Consider the following 8665-nt stretch of genomic DNA (forward strand, 5'->3'; position numbering starts at 1 on the left):
ACCCCATTTGAGAGCTAGAACTTTGCCAATGAATCATCTACTCCCCAAATACCCTCAAGCTCTCAAATTGTAAGAACTCAATTGTATTTGCCTCTCACCCTTGCTCCACCCTTGAGAAACATACCAAGGCATTTAAGCAAGTTGTGGAAGCTAAGCTTGAGGTGATAGAAGGCTATTGAAAGGTCATTGGTGGTGCATATCATTTCTATTTTGGCATACAACTCTCATTATATCATACTCACATAAGGGATAAAGTGTCACAACCCTTGTTAGATAATATCTAACCATATTATTGTATTTAGTTGTATTCAATTCTAAAATTTAGGTAGACTAGAATTGGTTTAGGGTACTCTTGTCCCTGAACAAATATTGTTGAGGGTGCTCTTGCTTGTGAACAAAGATTGTAAAGACGGTGCTCTTGCTCTTGATCAAAGATTGTAAAAGGGTGCTCTTTCCCCATAACAAAGATTGTAAGGGTTTGATTCTCTACTCACCATATTGAAAAAGAATCACTAGTGTAAATCTCTTTTGAGGCCAAAAGGAGAGTGGATGTAGACATGTATAATCGAATCACTATAAAATCCTTATGTTGTAGATTGTGTGTTTGCAAATTTGTTTAAATTCAATTTATTTTCTCAATTATATTTAAATTTGTATACTTAATCTTGTATTTGCAATCCAACCGAAAAATTGGAAAATCCACTAGTTGCAACCTATCACCACCCTCTAGGTTGCATTACAGAAAGTATTTTGCCTTTAGGACTCTTGCCCATACAATGTTGGGTTGTTTAGAAGTCTCCATCGTTGTTTGAGAAATAGGGCACAATTTATGTCGTCCATCCTCTTAAAGCTTACTCCTCCCTCCACTTTTGGTCTGCAACATTGGTCCGATGAGATAAGAGTTAGTTGCCTTGATTTGGTTGGTTCCGCAAACCAAAATCTTTGGCACAAGGAGTCCAATCTTCGGTAGAAAGTTTTAGGGAAAGGAAGCCCATTGATATTTGTGTTTTGAAAGGTCTAGGTTTAGGTTTAGAGGATTGTACATGGAAAACGAGCAAAAAAACATTTTGTCAGCGATGGCCAATAGCCTAATGCAAAATAGACAAAGTGGTTGTCAACTTTTTCCTCCATTTTGTTGGGTCAAAGAAACCGGTGCTGAGTGTAATAACCCCCATGATCCTAATTTGAAACTTGAATTGTAGGTCCAATTATCTGAGCCTCTAGTTGGAAGAAGTTGTGGGCCATCTGAATTGAAACTCATGTTTCTGCCCTAGAGCCCATGGATTTAGATGAAGACGTTGAAGAACTTGCCTTATTTTGAACTGGAAGAAGATCCAATCGAAACTTGGATGGTTTGGGCAGGTGGATATCTAGTGCAAGAGAGTCAAGGTTGTATGTTATCAATGAGCAAGGTAAGAGCTTCCTACATGATGTTAAAGCTTGCAGCAGTATTAGGGATAAACTGGGAGTGCAAAGCACCCAATATTGAAAAGTACTAGGGGGCGGTCACTTGAGGTGGTTGATTAGAACTGTATGGAAGAATGCCTGTTTTCCCACCGACACTCTATTTAAAACCCTTAAACCCTATTGTTGCATTATTTTAATGTTGGAGATTGTTGGGGATGGCTCCAACGTCAGAGAACACGTGTTGGAGAAGGAAGATCTCATTCTACAGAGAATCTCGGGGAGTCCTTAATGACTTTTGGATCCTAGAAGAAGGTAAGTTAACTACTCATTATTCTATTAATTCCCTCCTCTTTAGAGAGTGGTTTTATTTCAAATCCTTGCTAGAAGATGATTGGAGATGGAGAATATTGATTTTTTTCGTTTACAATTCTATTGCCAGGAGAATAGATCTTATATCTATTTTAGTGGTGGTTACTCTCAAAAGAGATATTCATTTCCATATCCATATCTTGTTTTGTATTTTCCGATTTTATCGCCGAGAGAATATATCTCATATCTATTTTAGTGGCGGTTACTCTCAAAAGAGATTAGTTTCCAGATCCACGTCGTGTTTTGTATTTTTGTTTTTTGAGATTGGAGAGGCTTGTGTGGTACTCTAGGAATGTGATTTAAGCTTAAGATCATCCCAAAATCTATTAAAGATAGATGATCAAAAGTTTGAATTTTGGATTTGGAAAACTACTAGAAAACCTGGCAATTGCTTAAGGGCCTGTTTGGTTACATGAGTCTGAAGATTTCAAATATCTTGAGATTTCAAATCTATAGACTTCAAATCTATGGAGTCATAATTTATAAAATTATGTGTTTGGTTGTGGAATGAAATCTGGGAATTCATCCTAAAAAACTATTTAATCAACATGATTTTTGTGAATGTGTAAACGTATAACTTTTTTGAAATCTCTGGATTTCACCCCTTACCCATAAATCTACAGATTCACGTTTTTAGTGTAAAAAGGTGAATCTATAGAATTCATGAATCTAGAAATTTTTACAACCAAACGGGTATAATTCTCAAATTCATGAATTCAGAGATTTGAAATCTCTGGATTCATGTAACCAAACAGGCCCTAAGGCAGTTGATTGGACCAACCACTTTAAGCAACCGGCTCAAGCCACCGGCCTAAGCAACTAGTTGGTTTTTAGAACTTGTCTATTTCAAGGTTGTTTCTACTCAATTTGATTTTAAACCTATTAAGTAACTTAAGAATGATCATAACTCTAGGGTTTCCTAGGATCTGCTAGTGTGTAGAATCTTGATCATTTATCAGTATTTTTCCGCTAAGTCAAGTAAGGACACAATTACATATGTAGCTGGATTGTTTGATGTTGATTTGTTTACTATTCTAAGCATGTCTATAACTCTTTAACTTCTTGTAATTATTGTTATGCATGATCAATTATTAGATGTGATTTTTCAGTGATATTTATTGTGCTTTACTTCAATTTATGATAAGATTGGTGTGGTTTGACTTGGGGAATACTTGGATTGGTATCTTTATCCTTGTACATCAAGGACTGTGGTCTAAGGTTTTGTACTCTGGTTATAACAACCTTTCCGTGTATAAGAGTTGTCCTAAAAGTTCTACCGAGTTGATAAAAAGGGTGGCCTTTGACTTAGGCTCTTTTTGGTATCAATTATCATTCTCAATTATGAGAATTTTCATTATTTTAAATTGTTTGACATCTACTCTCAGTTTTATTTTTATTTAAAATAATAGAAAAACCTCCAAAATTCCTAATGAACTTTTTGTCCATTATGGATATTGATGAGAATTTCATTATCTTCATTTATGTGTAAGTTTACTTAAAGTTTTATAGTTAAGATGAGGGTAAAATAGACAATGCACATTCTTTTATAACAACTATACTTTTTACTTCTTTTCTCACTTGTTCACTATCAATTTTAAACAATTTTTTATTTTGACACCAAACTTATTTTTCATTTTATAATTTATTTTCGACAAGATTCACCAAACCATTTTTCATTCTTGACCAATAATGAATTCTTGTACTTGTTTCTTTTAAATAGGCATAATAGAGAATGAGAATTGATACCAAAAAGAGCCTTAGTATTTTGTAGATTTGAAAAGGATGTATGAGTTGAATTCTATACTTCCCATCACCTCTAATGTTATTGAGTCGCAGGACTAACATCAAAACTTGTTGTGATGAGTTTTCTAGGGGGACTTGGGGAACAATTTGGTTTAGTAAGATCGCAAGTCCTTGGTAGTGACAAAGTGCCCACCTCATCTGACACTTCTCTATTACACCTAGTGACACATCTGTACTTGCGACAATCACTAATAACCATAGATCTAGTTTTGGAAACACTTGTGGTCACAGAGCTACTCTTGAGGAAAAAATGCCTTACCCCCTTGATGTAACTCCATGTCACACCCCACCCGCCGGTCTTAGTTATCCACCCGACAACCTGTGGGAGTGAACCGTCACAGGATCCAAGGTCTTACCATCAATAATAATAAATGCAAGTAATAGATAATCATGAGCAAGAATAAGTGCAATAATTAATAGAAAGATTACAGGAGTCCAAATACTCCAATAAAATAATAAAGGAAAGAATCAATTATCAAAAGAGTAATGAGTTCAGTGGAAGCAAACAAAATAATTAAATAAGTTTCTTTCCAGTTTCTTTCTCTAAAGGTATAAAATGCAATTCATGTTTAGCAAGGAAGGGGGGGGGGTTCTTCAGTTCTTCTCCATATGATCGGCAAAATGTCTGGCAACCTGTCTCCTCCGTCCATCAATGGGTGCTATAAGCACACTCCATGCACTCACAAGAGCTCCCACACAAGCTATCTCCATCTCCCATTGACGGTGCCACATCTTCTTCATATAAGAAGGGTCTTTCCAACTTTCGACTTTGGGCCACCATCTATGCAGTTTATATAATACATACAAGAAAAAAGGAATGAGTTCTGATGAACTCAGTAAGGATAACATAATTCTCATCCATATGTCAACACAATCAACAATGCATATATAATATGTATGATATGCAAAAGTATGAATGCTACTAAGATCTAACTGTGCAAGTCTCTAACAATTGACATGCTTTAAGATATACACCAGCCCTCCTATGGTTAGGTCTAGTCACTCTAATCCCTCACGGACTGGATACCTCTGTTGGTATCCTGGGTAAAGGGGTAAGTCTCACCCTGGCTCACAAACCATGGCTGGGGTTAAGTCAACACTCTCTTACCACGATCATTGGCATGAGTACTGGCACATGTCGGGGTTTCTAATCCAATGCAAGTCATAATGGCAACACACTACATGAAGTCCAGATACTTCCTTGTAAGGATAATCTGGGCATTTCATATGGGTTAAGTTAGTTCGGTTGAACCGGCTGGTTCACTTACTTTGTATATGTGGTTTCTGGGCTGGTTTAATTCATTATGTTGCAAACACGATTTGGGGTTTTCTGATTTGGGGATTTCAAGAGCTCTCTGGCGATTCGTTCATGGCTGTGCTTCGACTCTCTGGTTTCGTCTCTATTCATTGTTCTTGAAGGTTTCTTGAGGAGCTTTGAAGGGTTTGTGTTCATCACAAGGAGAGGGAGACTCGATGGAGGTTTGAGCATATTTGGTTGCCATTATACGATTATCCTATGTACATTTCATTTCCCTGATTTGTAAGTTTTTTTCAACCCATAATGAAGATCGGATTCTATCCAGATCCCGGAGAGTAGGTTCATTTGAACCAAACTCCGTAATCAAATCTCTTGTGTTATTCTTGCTTGATTTTGGTATATTACACGGGTCTATCACCACCGGTGATCATAGATTGGTATCAGAGCCTTGTGATTGGTGATTGGAGGGGATCGAATTAGGGTTTATGTATGGTTTTACATATAATTTGATTGTTTGATCTCATACAGTATGTAGGTTAATTACAATTTTAATTTCTGGTTATACATACATGCTTCTGTTGGCTCATAACCTAACTATATGTATTCGGCTCTATATGTATGACTTGTTTTTAATTATGTAGTTAGTATAACCTATGTATGAGAGTTAATTCTGATATGTTTAATTGTTTAATTAATCACTGATTATAAGTTGCTAGAAATTTATACAAAATTGCATTATTACATTCGATTGTTAACATTGGCACTTTATTTGGTTTGTATTGGCCTATTATGTTAACAATTTGCTTGAATTAATGCTGTTGAATACTGTATATTATTAGCCAATAAAGTGTGATTGATTAATGCTTGATTATTATAATCTTTTTTTTTTCTTTTTAGAATTGTGTATATCAGTATTGTGAATTAATTTTCTTGTATATACTGATTGGTGTAATTTACCGGCTCCAAAGTGGAGTTAAGCAAGGGATTTAGTATACCAGGGGAGGATTCTCCTCCCAGTGTGGTCACCACTGGCTCTAGCAGAGCTGTAGGTCTAGAAGAGAACCCTAGGTACCTAAGTTTGGACACTCCTATTGGGGGTTCCAGGGTAGACATAGAGAAATTTGATGGGACTGGGGATTTTGGAATATGGAAAAGAAAAGTCAAGGCTCTTATGGCACAACAGAAACTCCTTAGGTCAGTAGATGATCCAAGACATTTTCTTTGAAAGCATTGATCCTATGTTAAGGACTGAAGTGATAGAGAATGCAATAGGTTGCATGCTCTGGAACATCACTAATGGTGAAATTAGGTGTTTAGATGAAGAGGACAATACCCTTGTCAAGGTGTGGAAGAAGCTTGAACAAATTTACCAAAAAAAGAACCTAGGTAATAGGATCTATTTAAAAGAGAGATTGTATGGGTTTAAAATGGACCCTGCTATCAGTCTAGATAAGAACCTAGATGTGTTTAAGAAATTGGTTCAAGACTTGGCCAGTACTGGGGAGAAGAGCAAAGTGGATGACCAAGACCTGTCTATTATCCTGTTAAATTCCCTTCATAATGATTATCTTGTTGTTAAGAATTCCATTAAGTATGCTTGTCAAAACATTACCCTGGAGCAATGTATTGATGCTCTAAAGAATAGGGAGTCAGAGTTATTGGCTTCTGAAAAGACTAAAGGGAGTGGGGAAAATTTGTTTGTTAAGGGCAAGGGCTCTTACAAACAAGGGAAGCCCAAGGGAAAGGGAAAGTGTATGACAATCATGAAAATAACAACAAGAACAATAATGGGAATAATAAGTCTGATTCTAGCACCAAGAGATGCTTTTACTGTAAAAAATAGGTCATTTTAAGAAAAATTGTTTTGCATACAAAAGAAAAATGAAAGAAAGTGAGACATCTCATTCTGATATGCCTGGATCTAGTAATGGTCAAGCTAATGTATATGAAGACATTTGTGAAGTATTGACCATATCTAATAGTGATAAGCAAGATGGATGGATTTTAGATTCAGGGTGTACTTACCATATGTGTCCTCATTTGCATTGGTTTACACACCTGACTGAGATAGAAAATGCCAAGGTAATGATGGGAAATAATGATTTATGTGATGTGATTGTAATTTGTACTGTTAAATTGTTCACTCACAATAAATCTATTTTCACTTTGCATGATGTTAGAAATATACCTGACTTGAAGAGAAACTTAATTTCAATAAGTAGCCTTGATAGTGCTGGGTTTGATACAAGTATCTCTGGTGGTAGTTTTACTATTTCTAAAGGTTCTCATGCATGTTTGAAAGGCAATTCTTAGTCTGGTTTGTATGTGTTTGATGGTAGTACATACCTAGATGGTGTCTCTAATATATGTTGTTTGTCCAGTGAGTCAACTAGTACAAGTGTGTGGCATTCTAGGTTGGGACACATTAGTAATAAATGTATGCAAGCTCTAAATAAACAAGGCCTATTTGTCAAGGATAAAATTGAAAACTTTTAGAGTTTTGTGAGTCCTGCATCCTAGGTAAGCAACATAGGTTGAGCTTTGGGGTTGGGTCCCACTTATCAAGTGCTATATTAGAATATGTTCATGCTGATTTGTGGGGGGCAGCATCTGTCTTGTCTTATGATAGAAACTCCTATTTTCTATCTCTTGTTGATGACTACTCTAGGAGAACTTGGATTTTCTTGTTAAAGTCCAAGGATGAAACTTTTGTTAAGTTTAAGGAATGTGTTGCTTTGGTAGAGAATTTGAGTGGAAAGATAGTTAAGACTTTAAGAACTGATAATGGATTAGAATTTGTAAATGAAATGTTCAATGGGTTTTGTAAAGACAAAGGTATTCAAAGGCATAGAATAGTTAAGTATACCCCTCAGCAAAATGGCATTGCTGAAAGAATGAATATAACTATATTAAATAAAACTAGATGCATGCTCATCAGTTCTGGGGTACCCAAGGGGTTCTGGGGTGAGGCTGTGACTACAGCTGTTCACCTGATCAATAGGTGTCCTTCTGTAACCCTAGGGTCTAAAACCCCTGAGGAAATGTGGTGGGGGAAACCCCCCCAAGCTAGGCTACCTTAGGGTGTTTGGTTGTGAAGCCTTTGCTCATCAGAGCATTGGCAAATTAGAACCTAGGAGTAAGAAGAGCATCTTTCTGGGGTATCCTGAGTGAGTGAAAGGCTACAAATTGTGGGATAGATCTATACCTGGTGTTAAGACCTTTGTGAGTAAGGATGTTCTCTTTAGAGAGAATGTATTCCCTTGCCTGTCCATTGACAACACTAATCTTAATCCACTTGATCAAAGAATGACTGATTTCACTCAATTTGACTTAAAGCAGGTTGATGTTTTCTTTAATCATGTTCAGACTATTGATTGTAGTAAACCTAAAGAACCCTTGACTTCCCCTCAACCCTGCTCTAGTGATAATGAGCCTGTGGTTGTGGTTCCTGATATTGATAGTGGGCCAATGCCCTCTTCTGTGACTTCCACTGAAGAGGTGGGTGAGGCTCTTGATTTGAGTAGTTATAAGCTGGTAAGAGAAGAGTGAGGAGAGAGGTTAGGCCACCTAAAAGGTATTTAGCCAACTTTGCCCTTGAAACTGATGTTTCAGTTTTTGAGTTTGGGTCTGATGAACCTAGTTCCTATGAGGAAGCTTTAGATTCCAAGGAAGGATAAGGATTTATGGGTTCAAGCCATAAATGAGGAGTTGGAATCATTAAATAAAAATCAGGTTTGGGAACTAGTTGATAAGCCCAAGGACCAAAGACTATTGCCTTGCAAGTGGATATTTAAAATCAAAGATGATGGAGTAAACAACTCTAAAAGA

This window comes from Hakea prostrata, chromosome 10 (genome assembly GCF_041222555.1).
Source record: "Hakea prostrata isolate BN-2017 chromosome 10, UWA_Hpros_2, whole genome shotgun sequence".
Lineage (NCBI taxonomy): Eukaryota > Viridiplantae > Streptophyta > Magnoliopsida > Proteales > Proteaceae > Hakea > Hakea prostrata.